We start from the raw sequence: 27296 nt of genomic DNA on the forward strand, positions 1-27296 counted from the left end.
GAGGAGTGATTTACGGCCTTTGCTAATAATTTCACATCATTTCAGTAATCGTTACACAGAGTAATTTGGCCGCATTGTTCAGAACAACGCGAAGCCACTATAGTCATACCGGCCAACCTTCCCGAATTTTAATCGTGCCATGTTCCAGTTTATCTCGCGAAATGTTTCTGCATGCTCACCCAGAACAGGCAGAAACTTTGGGCTACGAGATAAACTGACATACATTTGCAAAAGAGAAAACAAAAACGTTTCCGCGCCTTCATGTGGAATCACTCGTACACGCAACAGAGCGAACGTCGCACTAAACCCAGGAAACGTGCTTTCACGATGGTGACGCCACCTGCGTCACATTTTTGGGGCTGTACTTAAACATCCTCCTCCTCCCCCCCCCCCCCCCCCTTGTACTGGCAGTTTCATTTTGAACAAGGATCCCACGTGGAAGCCGAAACGTTTTTTCATTTAAGTAAAGTGTTCTTATCGGTGGTTTCTTCCTCGGCTATCAGTAAAAAGGAATCGCCAACTTACATTTTTTCTTCGTCCAGATGTGTTGTGGGAGAGGATACATCTAGAACGTGCACCGATCTTCAAGTGGCATTCCCAGGACGTCTGTACCTGTAATGACTCGAAGGGTTATCTGGGTTAAAATGTAATAGGCTTTAGAGCTGGGCAGTTGGTATACATTCATAATGAAAGAACACCTCAAACTTGACAAGACGAAGAAAAGAACACAGCACAAGCACTCATTAACAACTGGAGATTTCTTACAGAGCTATTTTAGAAAAAGAGTTCTTGTTGGCTCTGGAAAACCACGCATCCTATAGAATAGCTAGATTTGCTGAAAAACTACAAAGCTCCATGCTGAGGAAATCGTTATGTGAATTCATAACGTTCATGTAGTAACGAACTGATAGAAAGAGTCACTAAACATGAGGCAAAATAAGATACGAAATATAACATCATAACACTTGAAGAAAGGCCTGGCATTTTTACAAGTGAATCATACTTTTGTCTGTGCAGGCCTGGGTGCCATCTTTACAAAGAATATTTGAATGAATGTGTTTTAGTTACTGCATTTTCATACCGTTGTTTCCGGTGAAATCAGACTTCATTTCAACTTGTGTCATACGCAGGGGAGTCCTGGTTGTCAGCTCAAGGAACACTGCCTGCAAGAAAAAACAGTAGTGCTGATAAGTCATAGCATAGGTAGCCAGATGCAACCACACTTTTTGAACAGCCAGGATCCGATGAGGGTGTAGAACCCATTTTTACACCTGCACTTGTCTCTGTGTAATTCGTCACAATTTCTGTATCATCAAAAAACAACAATCAAGCAGCCTGCATGCTGGCTCATACATACCACCATTCTGTAAAGTCGCTTTACTGCACTACACTAGGATCACGCGCGACGATCATTTGCCCTGCAAGACCACGCGAATAAATAAACGACTGATTTGTGCGAATGAGAATAATAAACCACTTAATATGGTGGAAATGGCCCGCTGTCTCAAAATGACTAACACCAAATTTACCCACTCAAGGAAAAGAATGAAAAAAATGAGGAGTGTTGTACATACGAAAACTTTTTATTGTGCCGTAAGGCAAACTTTCACATAAAAGAGGCTCGTGCTGGACAAAAGTGAGTTTAGAAATTTCGCGCAGCATTTAGTGGACTACTTTTCTGCAGCACACACCTTGTGTTTATCCGGATATATTACTACAAGACCAATAAAATGAACACCATTCCGAATATATGCAGCGAGAAAAATGAACATTTTCCGACGACTGAAACAAAATGATAATACCCAGAGAATAGCGCGATAATATAAGACTTTAATGGGAAAAAATTCAATTATTCAAACAGAGCTACCTGGCAATTACATGGTCCAATAACTCGTCAAGTGCGCCCGATGCAGCGAACAGCGTAAACAAAACGCTCAACACATGACGAAAGCGCGCAAACAGAGCAGAAAGCAGGTCACGGGCGCCGTTATCTGTGCTTTCCCGATCGTCCGCTCTAGTCTGACGCAACGAACGCAAGCCCGTGATTTCATTCAATTGCCGTCGCGGACAACAGAAAACGTCCAGCGAAGCAACCAGTCAGGTAACGAAAATCCCTCTCGAATGCTGCAATTTCAAATTGAAAAGCCCCCAGCGAAAAGATACATCCAATGAAAACACCGAAACCGTCACGGGAATATACTCACCGAGTTCGCTTTCACTGGCGCCGGGGCATTGGTCCAACATGCGAACTTGATGCTGGTCGTAGAAGAACGGGCCGTGAAGCGCTGCCAGTCACAAATGGGCTCGCCGCAGCCTCCGCGACTCACGCCGACCAATACGTCTTGTTACAGCAACCCTCGCTTCATCGTAGGGGTTTTAGAGCGGTTAAAAGGCTCGAGTGGCGCGAAAACGCGGCCACCGGGCCTGCCGGCGCCGCCATTTCTCTATATCCCGTCATGCAACGGAGAAATCAACGGCCGCCGGGAGAGAAGGCGCGGCGAGCATCTCTTAGAGGTTACAGGGCGTTTTATAGGTTACAACGTAGAGGTTACATGTCAGATTTTGTTGATGTAACCTATAAATCATTATTGTAACCTATAAATCGCTTTTAACCTCACGCTTGTAACCCTTAGAACGGACTGGGATAAAGAAAACATCAAAATGAATCCATTGTAACCTTTATTTTATAGGTTACTTCCACTTAGAAGTTACATTATGGGTTACCCGGATTAGAGTGTAGGTTTACCCAAGCGAAATATAACTGCGCTGCGCCTACCAGATTTCTAAACAAACATTCTATCGAAATACTCTCTTTCTCGGCGGGGGCATTGAGTGTGAACTAGAGTGACGTCCTTCGTTAGATACTGTGGCTATTGTATGGTTTCCCCTCAGTTGCACCAATACACGCATTCGATACCCATTTTAAAGCAAATATCAACGAAATGTAAGCAGAAATTATAAGAGGTATCTGCTGTGACGGGTAAATGACGCAGTGTGCCTCCGTGCTGGCAATAACCACGTGATTCGAAGTGCTTCCAGACACGAAAGAATGAGTGCGAGCATTCATCGGTGGCGTGGCATTGGACCTCTAAAGCACCGGGCAAACGAACGGCAATCCATTTGCACGCAAGGACGCTTTTGCAGTTGGAGGTGGCCGCGCCATCGCCGCTACTTTTCCGCTGCCGCAATCGATGGAATCGATGCGCCCACTGTTTGGAGGATGCACGCGATCGTCGGAGCCCAGGCGGTCATTGACCGGTGCTTCGTTGTGTCTGGCGACCTGTCGTGACAGCTTCCCACGTGGTTTGGAGAGCGTTCCCCGAGCTTGCATACCGTGATGGCAACGGGATTATAACGGAGGTCTGCGCGCGAAACTGGCCCTGACCGTTAAACGATTGCGATTTCATGAGTACGCGGCAACGGGACAGGAAGATCGATTTCTGTAGTTCAACTTCTGTGTAAGTACGAAACAGAAACCAAATTGAAAGACGGGAGGGGGGGGGGGGTAATGACTGTGCGAGTTTAAGGTTAGAGAATTAAATTATACCCAAAGACGGAATACAAAGTTTCAAAAGGAAAACTGAAATGATAATCCTAAAAAAAATGGCAGTGTATTAGCTCGCTTTCCCGCAAATGTCGTCGAATGACGATAGCATTCCGCAGCTCCGGCCAAGTAACTGCCTTTCCTCGCTCCCCACCAACATTTGCCACTGTTCCCGTCTTGTCTGGGGCTTCCCCCGATAAAGGCAATAGAAATTTGCTCAATTTATTTCAATCATCACGCATTCGTACTGCTCGCGCGCTATCTGGTGATGCCTTTTGTCACTGCTGCGCGTGTCGCTCCGGCCAAGTGCCCTACGCTCGAGTGCGAGCCCTTTTTTGTATTTTGCTGTTAAAATACTGTTTTGAACACGTGTATTTTTTTTTTCATTTGCGCCGCACAAATTACGATCAAAAATTAATTAAAGAACACTGCCCGTACTAGTAATGTGTCGGTGGTTTGCCTCAAATATTCCTAATGTTTTATTTTTGCTGAACTATGTTAAAGGTGTGAAATGTGTTTGGAAATGTTTTTTTTCTTATATCAACGTCTCGTTCAAGAATTGTTTTAGCTTTTGACCGGGCGGCTGTATCGACGGACAGACGGACGGACGGACGGACGGACGGATGGACAGACAGACAGACAGACAGACAGACAGACAGACAGACGCACCAGAATTTCCACTTTTAAGTAGCCCAAGGAAGAGTTTGAACATTAAAATAAAAATTCAAGAGTAAGTAATGCGACCTACGTTGACCCGGCGCAAATATGAGAGGGGGATTGATTACTGGTGCCAGGTGTGGAAGGGTGGTGGCGGCGGAGAGAAAGTGCGAGGGATAGACACGCTCACCTGCACGCCGCCTGTGACGTAATCATTTCCCCACAAGGAAAAATTGAAAAATTTCCAGTGGTTTTACCGAACTAGCTTAAAGATAATTATGAAACACACGTCTAATTGTGTGAAATAGATATTCGACAAAAAAGTAGAAAGCCACTACTTTCGCCGTGGCTTTTGAATTGAAAGTAATGTGATTTACGTTGACGATATTTTTCGTAGTTGGCTAAATGACGTTCAAAAGTTGCATAAGCTCAAATTATCGACTTTGATAGCTGATCTCTAGGTTGTAAAGGAGGCAGAGGGGTATGTTATTTCAGTTATTCTGTCCTTCCCGTATTTTTCTCTCTCGTTTGTATTAAAGAGTAGCAGGATTCACCCCCAAAGAACCATCAGACTGGGCAATTCGGAAGCTGCTAGCTGCAGTCCCGCTTTTGTCTGATTTAAGTGGGCACCGGAACGGCTAGGGTCAGCCCAGTTTCCTTTCGACTCTTTGTGTCTAAGGCCATCATCCCGAAGAACGTCATGAATAAAGTAGAATGAGTTCATTCTTACGAAACGAAACAGCTTTTGTGTGCTAAGAGAATTATGCTCAATATTTATAAAAATGAAATGGTTTTGCAAGTTTAGTTGAGTTTTTTTTCCTCTTTGATATGTATGATGCTTTTCACTGTGGAGCGAATGTAAACTTTGTAGGCCTTATTCCGCACAACCGTTCAATATTTTCTGCTGGTTCCTCAGGTTCTTTATTTCTTATAAGGATGTCTTTTTCAAGGCGCAGTGCACCCGTCAAAAGCGTTATCCCAGTTTTTTTAGCATGCGCGGATAACAGACGTAAATTTATTTGTTCGAGCCTGCATAATGAATACCACACAGCAGCAAAGCGTAGTGGACAGTCCGAGCTCTTCGCGAGAAAGCGCAGGAATCACTGCCCCGCAGACTTCCGTGATCGTTGGAGGCTCTTCTGGCAATCATTGCTTCACCCTCGTCAGCTCGCGAAGTCCGGCGCCCATCAAATCTGTGTACTTTAAAACCGCCCGTTGAGGAACCTACTTACAAATATATGCTGTCAGCTATCATTCGGCCGAGGCCCACAGGACCGACACCATCTGTACTACCTTAGAGGTGTCCTGTTTTCAGAGAACGATATATGTGGGAAAATCACTTCTAGCTACGTAGTTTATAAACTCTTAATATATTTTTTCCAGAAACGGTGCGGTATAAAGCGGTTTGCATTTATCTAGAGCATGACACAGGTGCAAGAACGACCGAGAAACGCGCGTTTATGAAAACGTTATAGCATGTGGTACCTTAGTAGTCAATGGTTCGTTACGACATGACAACTAGTTTCGAAAAAAATTAATGCCGTTCCACTCGATGTGACAGCTGTGAGAAGTGCAGAACAGTGATTCCTCATAATGGGCTGTACCGCCGTTATCCGCTTACTGCTACCACCCCATGCCATTCAAATGTCCCGCCTTCGCAGTGCTCGCGCGACCCCTGCCTGAAACTGCGCCAGCGGGAGTTCTGTTCTCTTTGTGCTTTTCTCCCCGACCGTACCGGCCTTGCACTGCCACATTTTATGGTTACTATCATGAAAACCAACCCAACGGGTGTCCTTACCTAAAGGAACGCGGGCGCTGCCGGTTAATTACGTACATTTTCCCTCAAATTCACCTATAGTTTTCTTTGCGCTACACAACGGGAAGATGTATGACAAGCGCCAGCGTTTCACGAGTTTCCAGCGCTCATGACTATATAAACCGCTTGGCTTTCGAAGCCTCTGGGGTAGGCCTCTGGAGAGTTTTGTTAACCTCAACCTCGATGAAAATGAAAACGAAAAGACCGGTCAAAATCAAAACGCAAAACCATCGTCGATAGACCAATACCAAAACATTTCATTACCAACCACGCGCGGTGTACCTATGCGCGGTGCAGGGTGACCTGCCAGCCGAGAGCGAGCTTCCACACCAGCTTGGAGCGATACGAGCGACGACGCTGATTGGCTGCCATGGCGGCGTGATACAGCGCAACACTTGTGGCGTGCAGGAGCCTGCGCCAGCTGCGAACAGCAAGCAACAGCTGCGCTCGATAAGGGGAATCTCCGGGAGTTCAGTTTTTAAGGGCCAATAGGGGTACAGTCAGCATATTTTTATCGTTGATCGCTTGAGCGGCGTCACGTACGTTCTCTCACTGCTCACTACGACTGGGCGCCGGGGCAACAAGACGCAACTAGCTCACATCGCCCGCTTGAAGCCATTCATTTCGCGCTAAGAACAGCGACTCACCCTCCGGGCTTCGTCCGTAATTGGGGGAATGTGAACGGTTAATATGCCTGGACATGTAGTACGTGGCGGATGGGCAGATGGAGAGAGAGAGAGAGAAATAAACGTTTAAAGGAGTCATGAAGAGAAAACAAAAGTTTGTTTTATTCGAAAGATTAGGTGTTTCATAGTACCCCAAGCGCTTTCCCGGAAGCAAATGATGCTTTATTCACTGAGAAATAAGGCAATTTAAGCTAAAATTTTAAATCTCCCGCTAAAAATGAACATTCCATGACGTGTACAATGGCGTCATAGAGCCGGTCCATGAAACAGATACTTAGTATGCCGACTCCATATAGCACCCACATGCGGGAGTCGACCGAGACGGCGGCCATTTTAAAAATACTAGTAAAACCTAGTGCACCCGCAGCCCTAGTCATGGAATCGCCTGATCCGGAGAACAAAACTCTCGCCGAGGAGCTCGGGCTTGCATTTAACAACCTCACACCACAAAAACGCTCAATGCTTCTAAGTGCACGAGCGGCAAGAGTTGTGGGATACGCGGTGGACGGGAAAGCGACCATTCCGCGATAGCCACAACAGACGAACGCCCAGCCGTCGGCACCGCTGCCTCGTCAGCCCCGTCGCGACGGACGAATATAGACTGGTACGTATGTGCCGTATTTTGATTACGCTTAATAATAGTTCAATTTCAGTAGCAGTATCACTTATGCCAGTTGGCCGGTGTCGTGTATGGAAAGCCGTTCGCGCGAGCTCTCTGCTTCGACCAGAAAGATACGAGCGTCAATGCGCGGTGTTTACGGCATTTTTTCCCCAAGGTCAGAGCGATTTGACGAAGTCGGCGACGAGCGCCAGCATGTCCCAGGAGTGAGCTAACGTAAGGGTCCCTGCCGTAACTGAACAAACTGAAGTTTTCAGTGGTTGTAAACTGGAAACGAGCTCGTAACGACAGCAGCAAGCCAACACCATTCGAAACTTACGCGACGACTGGCACTATCTCGTCGCTTCTTGCTGTTCCTTACTCCCCTCGTTTCTATTTTTACCTTTGCTGGTTGGCGATATGACGGCCAACCTCCTGTGAAGGGATTACGATACGAAGCAAGGTCGCGGCTGTGCGTGCTGGAACGGTTCGTTGGCCCCGAAGAGCCTCGAACCCGAAAATTCGTCTGCGCGACGGCGAGATGTCGAGCTTGGCCGGCGGTACGCATTGGCGCACATGCTTGCGAGTTCGTTCGGACCTTCAACCGTTTACTCCACCGTTCTTTGTCATAAAAAAAATGTGCAGTATGTTTCACGGGCATTTAGCTCGCTATGCAAGCTGTAAGCCCTGCCTAACATGCGTTTGCTTTTGCCGGCCTCCGCCAATCGCAGAGCATTCCCAAGTGACATCACAGGTTCTGTTGCGGAAAATGAGCTGGTGGGTCGCATGATCATTTCCTTTTTTCCTAATTATGTAGCTCATTTGAGCGAAGTTTGCGTTATAGGTGGTGTCGTTATGGTTCTAACGAGGCAATCTTTCGAATGAACCAAACTTGTGTTTTCTCTTCATGGCTCCTTTAATGAAAACGGCCAATTGCCATCTGTCGCGGTCTTTGGAGGGCCGTGTGTTCCTCTGTAGCTTCTTCGTCCTGTTAGCATGACAACATTCCTGGGGCGGTATTCTCGTAACTGTCCCTTTCGAAAACGTCCCTTTTGCGTCTCTTTCGTCGACGTACTTCCGGTTAAGAAGTGGACGTTGGCAGCATGGAGGAAGGTTAGCAGTAGGTTTGCCGCGCTTGCGTTACGTCACTTCCGGTTGTTTGCTTTTAGCCAATCAGGGCTCGCCAAAAGGAACACAAAAGGGACAAAACTCGAGAGTACCGCCCCTGGTCAATCTCCCGAGTAGGTACGAGGCAAACACATCAAGGGAATCATCATCATCATCACCATCGTCATCATAGTCATTAGAGCACGTAGATAGTTTGCTTTGCCGCAGGGCATTTCGGCGTGAGCCAGTACCGACCGCGCAAGTCAGCCACTACAGGCTTCGCCTTGAAAAGCAGAAATTTCGATATGGCAGTATACCTAAATTTTTCTTTGTTAACTTGAGGGAAGTTTTCAGTGCAACCATGAACTAAGCTGCCGGCAGAGAGTCTCAAATAATTGTTTATTATATCCCTACGTACGCTTAGTTGTGTGGAGAAGCTAACATGCCACGTTGGTTGCGTACATTAGAAGAAAACAATGTTACCCTATTCCGGAGGTTGGCCCAGTTTGCGCGCAGTGTTAGTTAGGACTATTAGGATCTCTGTAGCTCCTGCGTTTTGATTTCCAAAAAGAGCCCACGCTTCAACTAGTCGGTGATGGGAGGGAAAAGAGATATCGCTACGTAAGGGCGCTGGAAGATAATAACATAGATAAGGCACGTAGGTTTTTGTTTTCTTACACCCTTTAATCATAGCATGTCTTCAAGTAATCATTTCGTCTATTTGGTAATTAGTAACATTCACTTCTCATAGATTTGAATCCCAAAGCACTTTTAATAAAGTAATGTCTGTTTGGAGTGCCAAACTAAGGAGAAATATCTGCCTTCATCTGTATGAGCTAAAAGTATTTGCTCTTCCAACGAAAAGAGACTACCTGACTGTACTGACAGATTCTCAAGAAGCTTCTCGCAAATTCCCGCGAGGCACTCTCTCCCCAGTAGCCCTCAATATTCTAAAAAAACACGGCTCACCTGCCTGACCTCTGCATTATCTGGGCACCAAGTCAGGCATAATCGGCAACGAAGCGGCACCTACCGCGGCTCGAGAAGCAGTACACCGGGCCTTTTCGGACAGCCACAACGCTATACCAACCATCCCCACGCACTACACGCCCCTCTACTAACCCACACTGACATACTCTCTCACTACTGAGTTTTCTCCCCCACATAAGCGACTCACCAAAGAAGGAGGAGTAATACTTCGCCAGCTCCAAACAAACACCTTCCCCCCTACACGCTCTGGCACAAAATATTCCGGATCCAATACTCACCTCAGTACATCTTCTGCCCAACATGAGGAACCCTATACCACATAGTGTGAGCATTTCCTAACAACCACGACCGCCCTCCTAATCCCAACCATGCCCCTACACAGTGGGCAGCGACGCTGACCAGCTCCGACCCCTGCCCCCAGCTTCAGCTGGTGAACACGACACGGAAAGCCGCCTACAGCCAGGGAGTCCTGGACTGAGGTCACCGCTCCCCGGTACGGAGTGACGGCACTCACAACGGATAGGATAAATAAAGTTTTTTTTTTTCCTTTTCCTCCTCCTCGAACTCATACTCTTCCTTGAAGTCACCCCCTGAGAGATGCATTAGTGAAAGCCTGTGGGACCTCTCAATCATAACCGAGGTCTGCGGAATGTCATTAAGCTCAAAAATAATAAACGAACAGGCAGGTACTTTTTTGTGTGCGTGTGTACGGTATGGAGGTGTTTGCAGGAAACTCGCCGCGAAAGCCAGCCCTATGAACGCAAAGCCAAATAGCGAAATTACAACGCCGAACTACATGCATAACCAACGGCAAGCAGAGCTCCGTATGTGTGCTTCTGTGCTGTTTTGAAAACTCTCACGCATCGTTGCTCAAATACCTCGTCAGCTAGCGGGATGTTGAATAGGTGTTTCAACAGCATGACGCATCCGTGTTGCTTGAGTCTGGGTACGTAGTAGGTCCTTTGGTGACAGGGCAACCGTTTTCACGTACATATTTGTTGGATGAAGGCGCTGCATTATGTAGTGGCATCTCTTAAGCGGGCCTCATAACCCAAGGCAATTTGCAATCACGCTTTCTGCTGCTCTGGTAAAAATGCGGATAGAAAAAGTGTGCGCAGTGACTAAGTATTAATAATGGTTTCCCGACCCGTATCGCCGAGCATGCGCCAACATTCTCTAAAACGAAAAAAAAAAAGAACGGCTTCTAGGGCCATGTTTTGATCCTGTAAGTGGCTTTCTCCATTAAAGGGGAATGCCCCGGAGGCAGTTCACCATGATATTAGTTTGTGACTTTTCAGTAGATGGCACAGTGTATGGCCAGTGTTTAGAGGGTGGGGTATATTTGGTCATTCAAGCCCTGTACAAGCGCTCACGTTATGCTTCGTTAGCCATCTTTACCGATACCTCGCTGAGGCTTTCAGCCATCGCTGACGATTCGCATCTTTCGCGTAGTACAAAAGGACATGTTCGGTTGCGCGCGGCGTCTGGTGGCGCCTTCGTAGCTGCTCCGTGCCGCCATTTTCAAACTACAATTTTTGGCCACCACACCAATGAAACATTTTGGGCTGTCTGGGAGACTGGTCACGCCGTTGCGATAATGTGAAATTGCGCTACATTTGCGCATCATCAGGCCATCACGGATGCTGATGATGAAGATGATGCGTGAATATTGATTATGCTAAACATGATGTTAAAAATTGATGCAGCTGTTAATCAGGAAATGTGCAAGCGCTCAAGAAATGACGCATTTATGTGCTCTATCTGGGAAGGAAGATCGATATTTTTTTACGGCCACCAGTCCACTTTCTTTTTACATTCTTTTCAAGCAAACTGTTATTTAAAAAACGGCAGGGAGCAGTTTCTATCGACTTAATTAAGTTAACAAGAAAATCTCTGCGGAACTGTCCGGCATTATGACCACCAAAATGTACGCCCTCATTTCGGCGAAGCTTTAATAGAATCCTGAATTTTAATCCTTCTTGTTGAGTTTTTAATAATAAATTGGCACCAATACGCGCAAAGCCGTTTCCGAAGTGCTTACTTTGCATTAAGAAGTATCGGCTCTTGTCACTGCCACCTTTCCTTAATAAATCATTTTTTTAGTTTGGGGCCTGAAAGGGCAGTGCTGCTGCTGCCGCGTTTCCGAATACGAGCCAACCGGGGTGTTTGGTGCGCCTATTCATGGGTTCTGTTTATGTTAGCCACTTAAGTTGTCATGGTTATTATTGATATTGATATTATTACTATTATTATTAGTGGTAGTGGTAATGGCACAAGTAACAATAAAAAAAGGATGACACGAATACCACTGGTTTTTAACGTGCGGTTAGTGACCAGTCTTATTTCAATTTTTAGCTCTTTTTGGGGGAAAAAAAAAAACTTCCGTACACAAAGTTACCTCCTCCACAGTAGATAACCTGAACGCGATCCCATAGCACAGAACTGTACGTGTGCTCTAGGCGCACAGTCGGAGCACACGACTTCCGTCTGGAGAAGACCCAGTCACTAATCGAGTAAATTCCCGTTTTCTCTTTAGCTGCCACGAAGATCCAGAGAAAACACATAAACGTAAAAGCGCAACGCTGATTGGTTTGCCCCTCCTACGTAGTGGTTTAGCACGGAAAAGGTGCCAATGTAATCGTTACGCGAGACAGCATTCCACTCTTTCCATTGCTAGGGACAGAAGTAACGTCGCGGATGTACGTTCAAAGTGCCCAATCACCAGGCGAGACGAAATGGTGGAAAGGCGGATGCGGATGCCTTCCTCTTTTTGTGGCGCCTTGGGGTAGCGGGTGCCTAATTTGAGCCTGGGCTCCGCCGGGCCCTCTTACGCGGGCGCGCCTGCTAATGGAATCTTCCACCTGGGACAGTCACCGACGAGGCTAAGATCAACATGCTGGGAGCGTCTCGGAGCTCCGAAATGCTGGAAGCGTCTCGAAGCGTCTTAGAGATGCCCATTGGAGCAAAGATGTGGGACAACCAGAGGATAACACGGGAGCAATTTGCACCACGCTCATTGCAGCGCGCTTAATGCGTCGACCTCCGTAGCAGGCTGCATAGCGGGCGGGCGTACCAAAGGGCCACACTCCGTGAAAACAAAAACGGCTATTCGCGCACACAGCCTGGCCTACGATTTTGTACCACCCTGTAGAACGTTTATGTTGTGATTATTAGCACCCGGGTATTCCAAGGTCGGCATTGACGCGGGCGAGTACGTACTTGAAATTGCGAGACAGGATATCCTGGCGGGATATCCAGGATATCATTGCGCCGGTTGACCATGTCTGGTAGTCATCCAAAATGCTGTTAACGTAAATGTACTCAAAGATGACGCAAGGCCTTGTTTAATTTACTCTATTCATTATGCATCGCGTTCACCACACAGTTGCTTTCCCCTTGGCAAGTTGCTAGACGTGAATACCCTGCAATGATTTTCGAATCTCACACGCTTTCAAAACGTGGCAAGGTATGACAGTAATTTTATCCAAATCACAAGACACGGAGGAGAGGGGGTTGTATAGAGCTACTACAATTATTTTTTGTAGATTCTAGGGAAAGAATAGCAAAAGAGGTGTAAGACGCAGGACGGGTTTGGTTGAATTAACAATTTTGGTCAAGAGTAACCCTAATGGGGTTGGTAGCTACATAAATGAAACTGGGGTTTATTGTCCTGAGCTACACCTAGGATCGGAGGCTCACCCCGGCGAAGGACATTCTATAAAAATACGGGCTGGTGCCCTTCGTATGTAACCCCTAAAATACGTGTAAAACTAGAACAGAAGAGCAGGAGTCATAAAAGCGCGGTGAGATGTTGAAGGATTTCGTAAGGATCATATATGTTAACGTTTGCGTTAAATGCACAGTAATGGAGGGGAAAAGGCGATTAGGTTTTTCCTCGGCTCTTTTTCTAGCCATGGCATTAAAAATGGAAGCGGCTCTAACAGGTTGGTCAAATCTACGGGAGGCCACTTCTGTTGATGCGGTTGCGTCATCGCTAGCAATGTTTTTTATTTATTTATTTCAGATACCCTCAAGTGCCAAGGCATTGTAGAGGGGAGTGGGCAAAACAGTATATAGTTAGTTAAAATTCACAGCAAAGTAAAACAGCATTTTTTGGCTGTGAAATACAAAACAAAGCAAACCATCAAAATAACAACGTACTCTACGCATTTATACACAGAACTCTGACAAAATACACAGTAACCATAAAGGAACTCACCAACAAACAACGAATTACACATGTTAAAAAAAGAACATTCTATCCGCGTTTCACGTAATCACACTAGATTATCACATTGCATAAATGCAGACGACGTCTAGCGAAAAAAAGAATGATTCGAAATGGATACGATCTCTGATGGAAGGTGATTCCATTCTGTAGAAGTATTGGGTATGAATGAATGATAAAATGCATTCGTCCGACAAAATGTATATCCAACTTTGTTATGACGGTCCACGCGCAAAGAACGCTCATTTAATCATAGGTACGGGACTGGTTATTGTTGAACTTATTTCAATTCGGTTCGTTCCTTTCCTCTTCCCCATCACTTCTCTCTCCTTCCTTTTTCAAACCACAGCTCCACCCCTTCACCTTTTCGCCGCTCTATCCTCATGGGTCATTTCAGCCGCATCTTTAAACGACTATCAGTAATGATGCCGGGTTTATTGCACAATTTGTCCATTAGTGCGAGCGCAGTAAAAGTAACAATAATGAGAAAGACCGCCATGTGAGATTTCGCCATGAATGGCCGAACACTCATTGCGGCCATGCGCTAATTAGAGGAGACATATTTCGGTCTGCGAACTACGTATGTAGTTCGCAGACCGAAATATGCGACCAGCTTGTCTAATTCACTTTGCACCAGCCTGTGTGCAAAGTGGATATGCTGATAATGAGCGGAAGTGGCGTTTTATAAAGTGATGGTCACATAATCCCCATCATGTGATGAGGCCCCGCGTTCCCTTACGTCATTGTCTTACCCAAAATCCACCAAATTGGTGCAATACAGTAGCCGACCGATTTTTCGGACCTGGAAAGGAACGAAAAGTAGCCCGAAAAATCTGCGAGCCATTACCCCTATGAGACAAATGGCGGTTCCTCGGGAAAGTCCGGAATATCCAGCAAGTCCGAATTTTTGGAGTTCGGAAAAAACGGTCGGCTACTGTTATTCATGAATTCAAACTGCCCATCAATTTAACTTTAAGCACAAATCCAGCCCTCGCGTTCATCTTTCCCTGCTCGTAGTTCATTTTAAATAGTTTCTTCACCATCTGCTTCGTTAAAAATGCAACCTTGTACGCCTAATAAAATTACAAGGTACTCCTTGCTAGGCACTCGAGCTTTGCTACATGCCAGAAGTTTTCTTTTCTCAGCAAAGTCAGTCTTTATGAGCCATCCCGTCAGTTTTAGTACCTTAAAATGGTCTTGCATGCATGTGTTCACTTTGTTATGCCAGAAAAACTTTTGCAACAGGCGCTGACAGCGGCTTTAAAGGGGAAATGAATACAAAATAACAGTTTAGTTTGTTAAAAGATCGCTTGGTCCCGGTAACAATGCTACCAATTTTATCGGAAACTAGGCGTGCGAAGTCTGTGGAACACCAGAGACCATACGGCATGTCCTCTGCGATTGTCCACGGTTTTCAACCGAACGCCGCCAGCTCTCTGCGACTCTACGAAAGTTAGACTCTCGGCTCCCGTTCTCTGAGGAGACAATCCTGGGCCACTGGCCTTCTCCGTCGTCTGCGGACAAGGCGACAAAAGCGCTCCTGTGTTTCCTCAAAACGACGGAATTGCACAAGAGACTGTAGCGCAAGACTACTCTCTACGAACTGTCTGAACTTTAGACAATGTCTTTAGTGTCCTACTGCTGGGCACACCACTCCACGCTCTGTCCGTACCTTTCCCCTTCTTTTTCTGTTTTCCTCTTTTCACTCATTGTTCCCCTTTCTCCCGTGCAGGATAGCATACTAGGCCGTAGCCTGGTTAACATTCCTGCCTTTCCTTTACTTTTTCTCTCTCTCGAACAAATAATTAAGACAATAAAGGAAACCTATGAAGCAGTTGTGACTCCCCCCCCCGCCACTTTCCGGCGATTTTTATGACGTCACAGAGCCTTGTTTATGCGATTGGCGGACGCCCACCCAAGCCACCGCCCCGAAATATGACTGGGTGATTGTAGTGGGCCTTTTGTTGCATTTGATAGTGTCACTTGAATGCGAACGTGCAGTGAAAAGTCGCGATCGAACGTACCATTATTTCCCCTCCTTCGCAAATTACGTGACTGGGGCGCGAAATTTAGAAGTTCTTCAATATTACTTGTGTTTTCTCTGTTAAAAAGCATCTTTCGTGGCTGGAATGGAGCAGGGTGAGTCACAAAAGGCTCATTCTTTCAAACTGAACAAATCTGCCACCTTCGCGATGCAGACACAGAAATGGCGACGCAGAAAGGGCGATGCCAAAACGGCAAATCCAAGAAATCAGCACGAAGTTCATATAAATTTCAGTCGGGGAATATTTTAGGCGCATAATGTTCAGCCGATCCCATATAAAGTTCTAGCAGAAGCAATGAAGCAATCTCCGATTACTGCTGATGTGATTTTATGAGCATTCGTTCGATTGTGGGTAATAATGCGCTGTCGAGCTGCCCTCCTCCAACACTCCCCCATCCTTATTCTCACCCCCCTCTTTCCGTAATACATCTACCCTCCTCGGAGTAAAGGTCAGATCGACATCATACCGATGAAATGCTGTTAGAAAAAATAAAAGACGGTGATAGGACAGCTGTCAGAAGAAAAACACTGCATGAAGATGAGGCAAATAATTTGATAATTTTGTAAGCAATAGGCATTACTAGAAACACAAAAAACAAGCCGAAAAAAGGCGCCTCTATGCCACTAATGAGCCAATTTTGCAGGCGCTCAATATCAGGCGAGAACTATGCAGGAAAGCGAGCCGAAACGTGTTCCATACCGTCCTTTCGGTGTCGACTTTTCCCTAGCGATGGGGGCTCAAGTGCAACACCGGCCAGTCTTTTGGGAGCACCCGTTCACGAAATTGCTGCCTTCAGGAGCCTTTTGGCATCCTTATTTTTTAACTCCAATTTCTTATCGTTTTTTTTTTTGTCGTGGAGGGATCATACAAATTCTGAAACGATTGACCATGAGTCTCGGGGTATGTGCAGCCTCTGGCTCTGCCGATGTGTGCGGCTAATCTTGCAGCGAGCTCCAGCGCTGCTTATTGGCTAGGGTATAGACAGCTCGTGACCAAACTGGGCTATTTTCTTGTTTGGTTCAAGGCCCCCAAACGTCCAAAACTGCGTTGGGAAAAAAGTTGTAAATGCTGCTCTTGGGAATCCATTACGCGGTAGAGAAGTCCCGCGAGATCTTATCCCTTGCTTGGATCTTTCATACCTCCCCAAAAGGTCTATTTTCCGTTAGGTTACAAGCGGATGCTCGCAGATGTGTGAACGCTGTAAGGCGTGTAAACAGGGAATATCGGTTGCCATGTGCGCTTGGAATTAATCATTCATCAGACGGTTAATTTTCTGCTTTCTTCGTGACAGCATTGGACCCACATGACTAGAGAGACAGAGAGAGCATATTTCTACTTCGAGCGAACGCAGCTATGATTTCATTTTTTTTCGATTGAAATACTTTATGTTCATTCTCTTCGTGCTGTCGCCAAATTGTCTGCCGGCTTCCGGTTACGACGCCGAGATCGCGCACGGTTGTTGACCCTCGGGGTCAACTAATGCCTTTGCTTTAAAACTTAGATAACTAATAATAACCAAGCGAAACTGTCACAGCGCGAGCGTGACCACTCTTATTCACCTGCGCGAAACGACTACAAATTTTTTCGAGTGTTCTTGCCTCAAAGTCGGTCGGTCGGTCGGTCGGTCGGTCGGTCGGTCGGTCGGTCGGTCGGTCGGTCGGTCGGTCGGTCGGTCGGTCGGTCGGTCGGTCGGTCGGTCGGTCGGTCGGTCGGTCGGTCGGTCGGTCGGTCGGTCGGTCGGTCGGTCGGTCGGTCGGTCGGTCGGTCGGTCGGTCGGTCGGTCGGTCGGTCGGTCGGTCGGTCGGTCGGTCGGTCGGTCGGTCGGTCGGTCGGTCGGTCGGTCGGTCGGTCGGTCGGTCGGTCGGTCGGTCGGTCGGTCGGTCGGTCGGTCGGTCGGTCGGTCGGTCGGTCGGTCGGTCGGTCGGTCGGTCGGTCGGTCGGTCGGTCGGTCGGTCGGTCGGTCGGTCGGTCGGTCGGTCGGTCGGTCGGTCGGTCGGTCGGTCGGTCGGTCGGTCGGTCGGTCGGTCGGTCGGTCGGTCGGTCGGTCGGTCGGTCGGTCGGTCGGTCGGTCGGTCGGTCGGTCGGTCGGTCGGTCGGTCGGTCGGTCGGTCGGTCGGTCGGTCGGTCGGTCGGTCGGTCGGTCGGTCGGTCGGTCGGTCGGTCGGTCGGTCGGTCGGTCGGTCGGTCGGTCGGTTGGTTGGTTGGTTGGTTGGTTGGTTGGTTGGTTGGTTGGTTGGTTGGTTGGTTGGTTGGTTGGTTGGTTGGTTGGTTGGTTGGTTGGTTGGTTGATTGATTGATTGATTGTAGGGTTTAACGCGCCAACGCAACGCAGGCGATGAGGCGCGCCGTAGTGGAGGGCTCCGGATTAATTTGGACCACCTGGGTATCTTTAACGTGCGCTGAAATCTCGCACACACGGGCGTTTTTGCTTTTCACCATCAGAAAAGCGGCCGCTGCGGCCGGGAATCGAACCCGCGACCTCGTGCTCAGGAGTGAAACGCCTCAGCCACTGGGCCACCGCGCCGGGTCTTCTCGCCTCAAGGTAGGCACTTGTGAGAAAGAAATAATCATCTAGCTGGAGCCCCACTTCGGGTGAACCACACAATTGCAGTCACTGGGCCCGGAATATAATATGAGCCCAGCGTACGCAATTGAAGAGAAATAGTTCCTTGGAACCCAAAGCCTCAGAATAAACAGACCAGTTCCGGATACACTCTGTTTGTCGAAAGTCGAAGTAGAAGGCGCCCGTTTGTTTGGGTGAATCTTTCGCGATTTGCGTGGCCGACACGAAAAGATCAAACTCAGGGACGTAACCAACGCGTCTCACTTCTTTACCGCCCTTCTTTAGTGTATACTTATAGTCGGTGAGCTCTATTTTTGGCAGTGAACGAAACGCGTTCTTAGGAATATATGGAATCCGAGAATCCAATACCAGAGATTCTTTGCGAGCAAGGAACAGACCTCTCCAGCAATTATCCAGACCTCTCCAGACCTCATGCAGCTTCTCTAATTGCCGGGGAGAGTTTCTTCTTGTACATTTATGCCAAAGGCAATAGAAAAAAAAGAACAGAAGAAGAAACAATTACACAGGATAAAACAAGAACCTCACCAAGCAATTTGTGCCACAACGTCGAAGAATTTACCGGGGAAAACTGAACTGCTAGCGTTTCTGCGCGGAAGATCTGCATGGTCTATTTCGTGGCTTCGTATTTATTGAACAACCCTTTGACGTGGGCATCTTCGTAATGGTATCACATTCTCGGGCGTGCCTATCTAATCAAGCCCAGCCGCTTTGCGATATCGCTATGGAGAAGGCACCAATATTCTGTATCGAGACAGAATATTTTGGCCGGTGGTCTCTGGAGCGTGTAACCTCTATACTTAGGCAAATGCAACCAAGTTCCCTCGTCTAACCCAGACTCTATATTCAGGAGCCCTACGAAAAGGTTGCTACTTACTCCGCGCTCATCCACAGAATTGCCTGCTCGTACGCCACGTCCCACATGCTGCACGCGAACACTACGGGGCTACAGCTAGCATCGTATCAAGGCGACGGCAGCGGCAGCATAACCAACACCAGCGGCGTAAAAGGGGAGCAGTAGAGGGTACAGTGAAGAGCCCCGAACGTCCGCTGGAGCTTCGGAGTGTCCACGTAAATACTGGAGTGAAAATGTTTATCCGGGCACGTAGACATAGGTGGTTGTCCAGAAAACAAACGTACACTGCTTGCGAGCACGATGGCTACGTCAACAGTATTGACAAAATATTTAAAAAGACGATTGTAAGCAACATACCGGGAGTTGTGCATTCGAGAGTATGCTGCATTCGCATGATATTTTCAACTCGGGAAGCTAAACCTTATATTGTCGCGTTTTTTTTGTGTGTTTTTGTTTTGTTTTTCGTTTGCGCAAGCGAAACCACTCCCAGAACTGCAGATAATTTGTACTCCAGGTCAGGAATCTCTCGGGGGTAAGGAGTTGATACACGCCGCTGCCGGCGCTCATTCACACCGGGCCGCTTCCCACGAGGGCCACGAATCCCACTCTGAAGCAACAGTTACGCCCACCCCACTGGAAACATACGCCGACATACTCGCCCACTATACGAACGAGCGTCGCAAATACTCATTCCCCCACCCGAACATCGCTCGTGATGAAGCTACTACGTTCCGGCGACTACAGACTAACACCCACCCACATAACAAACACCATTCGACATGCCATGTATCCCACCCTGTACCCTGCCACATGCAAATCCTGCCCCCAACCAGGCACCCCGTACCACATGGTATGGGAGTGCCAGCAGTCCCCAACCCTCACCCCTAACCCCAACCCTACCTATGAGCAGAGGATGGAGCTGCTCACCAGCCCCGACCTCTCACACCAGCGACGATTGGTGGAGAGGGCACGGATTGCCAACATAGTCTAGGCATTCCGGACTAAGGAAGCCTCCTCCCGGGCGGGTGCCCTAACGTCAGCACCTCGACTCCAATAAAGTTTATTCATCATCATCATCGCTTGCGGAGTTACCTCGCCTCCTCTTTGCTTTTCATTGGTTCCATAAAAATTCCCTAGATGTTCACTTTAATTAAGAGCGCAATGAATGCTACGCTCGCTTTCGTGCTCGGGCTTTGCCTCACATGCACCCAAGATTTTCTCTGCTGTAAATATTGTTGACATGTATTAACCGTGCCACCAGCAGTCGCCACTCGAAAATTCCATTGCCTATAGTATATATACCTCATTATTCTAAAAACTGTTCTAGCAGGACATCTTTTTGCAGCTGAACGGTATTTATGAGTTCAAGTCGGCTTCGGAAAAAGGACACCTAGAAAGGAACGTCAAAAGTTTAAACAGTACACCCCCCTCCCCATCCCCCCAAAAAAGCTACGCCAAACGTGCCATCGGCGTTTTTCAAGATGTGCTTCACCCAAAAAATAAACGTTTGATTTTCACTTCACGCAATACCTGTTACTAAGAATAAAGGAAGGCAAGGGCAAGTTTGCTTTGTTTTTCTTAATTACCCGGCGCCTAGCCCCAACATTTTTTTTTTTGTTTTCGTTTTCATGTGCACAAGCGCTTGGAATTCATCAGAAATCTTAGGCAGTTGACTCACAGCAGTCCCCACATCGAAGTGTTGATGCATGCAGATGTACTTTCAGAAAGTGCAGTGTGCACACGTGCTTGACTAGGTTAAGATATTAAGGTTGAAGTAAAGCGGACTCGCTAAGTTGCTGGAGAAACACGACATCTTACGTTTATTTCCGGAGTGTTGTGCCGGTCCTTCACTTGAAAAGCAATATCCCAAGATCTCCCTGTGATTCTGCGTATCCCGCAGCCTTCGAAACACGCTCAGTATTTTCGTATATATATATATATATATATATATATACATATATATATATCCATTTCGTTTCACATGCAAACTGTTGCATAGGGTAGCCTTTACAAGAAGCTTGCTCTGCCTGATCAAATTATTGTCCCTTTCCTACGCACACTTGCCAATTATCCTGGCGTTGAATGTGTGATTTCTAGTTGGATTTAGTCACAGGCGGAGCTATAGAGTTTCATACTAATATATACTAGAGGGAAATCTGGCGCCACTGTCTAGGGAAGCTGCGTTTCGGCGAGCGTTCCGGCATGTACAGGTCAGGAACGTTCCACTTGTCCTAGGCATGACTCATGAACAGGCTGAAAAGTTGGCTCTGGCTGCAAAAAAAGCAACAATATTACAATAGAAGGTTCATCAAATTTGTTTTGTTATTACAAACTTGAACCCCCCAAAAGATTAACTTGTCAGCGATTATGTAGAAGCTTCATGCACCACGAACAAGGAAAAAATGTCACCCTTTTTTGTTGATTTTGGCTTCAAGACAAAACAGAAGCCCTGTGGCTAACCCAGCCGAGTAGGCAAGGAACGTCGCTAGCGGCAATGGCAGCGCCCACGGCGGCCCGCGACTGCAGCGACAGGTTTCCCTCTAGCATATATTAGTATGAAACTCTATGGGCGGAGCATCGCTCCAATTAGGGGCTTTTGTTATTGATCATATTATGCAAATTCTGTAAACCGTTATTAGGTGGCAACGCAAAAAACAGCAAGGAAGAACCTGTGTAACTTTTCAGTAGCAAGAAGCGAACCGGGGAGCAGTTTCCGCGGGCTGAGTTTGTATAGATTTCACTCTTCTTATCAGCGCAGAGGGAAAGAGATATCGTCTTGAAGTGTTTTTTTTTTTTCATCCGATATCTTCACGCCTTGTCGACAACGCCCGCAGAAATCTTTTTTCTTTGGTGCCGTGTCGATCAAAAAGGTACGCTCATAGGTACGCTCGGAACTGTCAATATTACTAATACCTGGTTCTCCACTAACTCCATATAGTTTCGCGTAATGAAAATCAGACTGACGCATTTCAAAGAGGGCCGCCCGTATGTGGGTTTCGAGAGTAAAGTCCAAAGGTAAGGAGCGCCGAAAACAGATTTTAAAGCGCCGTTGCTGCGTTAAAATGTAAAGCTTTCCACCAATGGACAAGGTTATATGCTGTATATTTTTCAAGTTACGGGCGTCTATAGAATTTTTTAAGATTGAAGACGAACTAATTTAGGGTGGCCTGTGATGAGAAGGACAAGAGTGAAAACCAAGTCTGCATTTTTAATTAAAGAAATGAAAGTAAACATACATGTGGACTTGACGTATTTCTGAACAAAAGAAAAAACTACGGATTTCTTTTTTTACTTTTACCAAATCTTCCCAGTATAGACAGACGAAAGAGGCACGATAACCGTCCCCTAATTAGCCATAATTACGGACACATACTTTCATGACATGAATTGTGAGCTTTGTATGAGCAATGTATTTAGCAGTAAGCCATTCCGCTGTGGTATGGCGAAGGTACGTGCAAAATACAAGTAAGAATAGTTTATTTTTTCTGGAGAATATTACCTTACTGAGCCACATTGTCTGCATAGGGCACAACTTTTATGACACTCATATCACCAAGATATTGGTTAGTTAACACCTAATGTTTTATCGATACGGCGATGAATACGTCAGAAAACTTGTCAGTGGCTTCTAATTTTATTTTTGCAGTTTTTTTTATTATTATAGAAAACTCTACAGTCATTATATTTTCCCTCAGCGATGGCCCTCATGAATAAGGCGCGCAAGTTATCCCGGAACCACACCACTGTCGACTACCGCTAATCCAACCTTGTCAAATTGGGCTTTTCGCTTACTTAACCCGCACTGAAGAGTAGCGGCCGGAAATCATATTTTGCAAATGAAAAAACAACCGTTTTTTGAACGCGGGAACACAGGAGTAACCAGCATGTCGAGCGCATTCCGCTGTCTACGCTCTGCATTTAAAACCTCCCTCTAGAGGACGGAATGATTTTAAAGGTGCCACCAATGCTTAGGTCCTCATAGGTTTTATGTTCTGTTGGCTGACGCTGTTCGCACCCACTCCAGTTGTATGAGTCACGTGCAAATGCCGGAAAAAAAATATATGAAGAAATTTAGAGAATTGCGTACTAATGAGCAGCATTCTTATGCCGTTCGTATTGAGTGTGAGTTTTTTACAGCCATTTTTTTTTTCTTTTTCTAAATCCTGTCTGACCAATTATCTCCATTTCCGCTATTACAACGATTAAAGGTGGAAATTCCGCGAAATCAACATTATTGTGGATATGCAAGGCGTTGTAAGGTCCACCATTCTCCGTTATTTTTCTATATTTATCTTTTTTTTTTAATTTTCAGAATTTCGTTAGACCAATTATTTTCATTTACCCGATTATAACGATCACAGGTGGAACTTGCCTTTCTGAACGAAAAGGAATCTCTCACAACTGGCTAGGGCGTCCCCAACAGGGAGTTTAATATTGGTTGACTCCTCATGGTGACGAAATTTGTAAAATAACACTAAAAAACTGACGTGGCTAAGAGCCTAGTAAGCTAATATCGAAAGGGATTATCGGAACTCAAGTTGCGGAAAATGAAGACACATTTACCGGAAATATATATGAGATTAACACCAACCAAATATTTGAAAGATTTCAACCGTTATCAATACCTTCACGGTATAACGTTTTTTCACGTTCTAAATAATAATTGTCTTGTATGTTATACGCTTATATACCCGTAGTTAAAAGTTATTGTATTAACGTATTTACGTATTGCATGTACGTTCATACCAACAGGTGCATGCTGCACGAGTGCAGGCTGCATGAGTGTTTTTGCCGACCTATCTCAGGCACTCACATCGGTATAATAAAATGACAAATGACAACCGCAAAATGACAACCGCAAAAATAAGTGCGCAGGGATGAAATGGCGCTGGGCCACGGGTTATATTGCGAAGGGTTGCCGTGGCGTGACGTATATTGCAACGAAACCTTGCATTGTTCGCTGCCGACTCGTCTGAAAGGGCTTGTGTACCTTAAACTAAAGCCAGCAGAAATCGTACGGGACAAAGCAAACGCACCCTATGTGCTTCGCTTGAACTGTGAACTATGAACTTCGCTTGTGACCAAAGTTAGGGCAACCGTTTGGCGCTACAAGACGCAGCGAAACAAATCACTATCCAGTAGAGAGGAAGTCCGAATAGCCAGGGTAAAAATTGCCGTGTAATTTGTGCGCGGAAACCAGAAGAATGTTCCCAGCATTCGTTGTCATGGCAACCCACAAGTTTTACCCTCATTACTTCTGGATATACAAAACATGCGTGCCTGCGGCCTGTAGACGTGCCCTGAGTGTAAAGAAAACAGGGTATGCCGCATAACTAATATTATTTTTTCAGTAGCTACTCACTTTGAGAACGTTCGCAGATGAACGCGGGGATTCTCGGGCAATACCACGGGATTCGTACCCGCAATCTCGAGGTTTGCCTCCGGACCCTCAGCGCGTCGAAAAACAGTGGCACTGAGAAAACAAACCCTGTCTCGAGAGCCTACATAGGCCGGTAATGCGGAATGAGCTCGGGAAAAATATTAACTTTAACGCTTGGCTTGCAATTGCTTTCGCGGAAGCAGCGAATCTCAGTGTTTGTGTAGCCGGGTTGATCGAAAGACAGCCCCTGGATACGCGGAACGAATTATAACTCAGGCTTAGCGGTCCTCGTTTCTCCACCACCTTCTCATTTGTTACCCTACAACGGATTCACTTGTTTGTTTGCTGATGCCATGGTTTGGCGGTGAAAGGATGTGTGTTGGACTCCCAATTCGTAGGACCCGAGATTGAATCTTTGCTTCCGTTCTGCTCGCTCTGTCAGCCTTTTTCAGACCATACTTAGGTCCTACTGACACCAGACGCCGGATTTTCTCCTAAAGGGGCATTTGTTGCTGTCAAATTAATACGGAATAAAATTAATCAACTTCGTTATGGCACAAGTGGCAGTGCACGACGAGGTTTTCTGCGTTTACTTAGCTGAGATTAAGTTTCTGGCGTTCAGCAGAAGGGCGGAAAACATGGCTTCAAGTATCAGCTACTCATGAATTTTTCAGGGCTGAAAAGAAACAAGGAATGCCAGCAACCACGCACTCAAGTTTATCTTTGTGTTTTGTCTTTCCATACGCTCTCCTGTAGAAATAGCGGTGAATACGCTGAAGTTTAGCCTGCACCAACTATCCCAATTTTACTTTTTAAACATTTGAAACAAATGGGGCTCAGAACTACCCTGCCCAACATGTTATTTTCTGCCCATCCAAACTCCTGTCCACTCGTCCGTGGTGCTTTCATCTCTCATGAAAATGGTTGTCGGAGTAAGCGGAGATGCTGTATTTCGTCGTGACGGGCGTGTTATTCCTCTTTAAAGTAGCCCACACGACTGCGACATTCTTTCTTTTCACTTGGCAAATGAATGTAAATAATCTCAGAAAAATGTCTTCCGGCAAGTTCTAATGAAGTTATAGATGCTCAGAATGATTCCTCGAAGGACAAAATTTTGATTCCAACTTGCACAGTTTGACTCGAGCCAGAGAGACGAGTGACACCCTAGTCAAGTGTGAAAATTCTATCAGCACTAAGCCAATGGGCAATGACATCTTCAGTGGCAGCAAAATAGTTCATGTCAAAAATAAATGGTAAAACTTAGCGCGGGAAGCAATTGAAGGGATTGTGGTAGCTGTAAGTGGCAACCGAAGTATTCGATGGGTATTCGGTTGATGTTCCCAAAAATTTAGTGTGGACGAAAGTATCAAAACAGCTACCTGAAACTGTCAGGAAAAACGTTCCTTCATAAGTGCCAGTAAAAAAGAAGCAATCAAACAAACATACATACTAATCTAGTTTTGACCATTTACTAACACAGCGGTTGTCCTCTCGTTTTTTCTCATACTGAAAGACCTTTGAAAGCAGCATCGCGACCAGGCCATTAGTAACAAAGATTACTGACCTCTTGCTGCGTTCGCAATGCCAAGGTTAGCTCGGTGATAAAGCCTTTTAATAAAATTTTCGTGCAAACAATACATACCCAGATACTAACTTTGCTCATCCCGTTAATAGTTATTCGACTCGGCCGGAGAAAGCAGCGTTGTCTCTATTGCTTCGTTTTCCATGTTCGGTTAAAGAACGCGGAGAGCCTGCTGCCACTAAGGGATGAGCGGGGCGCTCAAACGAAGACGGGTAACGGCGAAGCCCATCAGTCAACGCCCGTCCAGCACGCTTCACGAGCACACGCCTGCACTGGACAGAATCTGTGCGGCCTCCTATTCATGCCGAGGGAAAATATCATCAGTTTGTGATTGTTCCTTTACGGCTCTGGCAATATCATGTATAGTTTCCATAAGCTAGGCGGTAGTCGATAGTTCCATTCTAAAGCCATGTCCTTCGGATTAGGCAGGCTAGTTGCTTCAAATATTCTCATAGGCTAATGTCGGCTCGTCCGCACCGTCCAGACGACAGTGGAATGATACTACTTGCGTGCGTCTAATAAATTCAGTGTCCGTGGACTGCGCCTGTTGAATGCGTAAAACCAAAATTATTGTGTCGATGCGTGTTTGCGCTTCCAAATTCCTCGTTTACTTGGCTCAGTTTGGTATTTGTTTTATGAATTTTTCAAGAAAACGGAAGCCACCTAGGGCAAAACTCTCACAAAACGCGTCCATAAGCCTGTTTCTGTCTCTCTAACTCCTTTTAATATTTTTTTTTCAGCGTCCGAGTTGAACCGGATAAACAGTAATCAAGGTTCATCAATAGCTCGAACGTGGCTTTTCATGCTAAAAAGGCCACATCCAATGAATATTTTTTGTTTCTCTCCTGCTTCTTATTAGATGAACAACTAGTTGCTAAAACCAATGTAGTCGTCAGTTATAAATGCATTTATGTGATTCGTTAGATAACAACCTTTTTGTCGTGCGTTGCGTGTTTTAACCAAATCATTCTTTAAATTTCGTTTCCTTTTTGTAATAAACAACAGCATCCACACCTGCGTTAAATGTTATGCTGAAGGAATGAGCTTTTCAATTACAGGGTCATACATTGACGTTCTTTTACTTTTTACAGATTCTCGTTTTGTATAGCTCCTACAAGTGATCAAAAGTTTTCGAAAGGTTACCCAAAACACTTCTACAATCGTGAAAATGATGAACAACAAAATACTGCTGATATACGGACGAAGGGCTCAAAGTACAAGAACAA

The 27296-nt window shown here is 46.1% G+C and overlaps 1 long non-coding RNA gene across 1 annotated transcript; it reads right to left on the minus strand.

The window, feature by feature from the left end:
- Positions 1-525: 525 nt before the first annotated feature.
- LOC144180337 (uncharacterized) lies at positions 526-2676 on the minus strand. The gene is made up of 3 exons (XR_013324375.1): positions 2205-2676; positions 1082-1163; positions 526-612 (listed from the first exon to the last, which is right to left on the minus strand). It is a non-coding gene; the product is annotated as an uncharacterized LOC144180337 (long non-coding RNA).
- Positions 2677-27296: the final 24620 nt, after the last annotated feature.

Source organism: Haemaphysalis longicornis, unplaced genomic scaffold, assembly GCF_048455015.1.
Source record: "Haemaphysalis longicornis isolate Haplotype H1 unplaced genomic scaffold, Haemaphysalis longicornis Haplotype H1 scaffold_4, whole genome shotgun sequence".
NCBI classification, from domain to species: Eukaryota; Metazoa; Arthropoda; class Arachnida; order Ixodida; family Ixodidae; genus Haemaphysalis; species Haemaphysalis longicornis.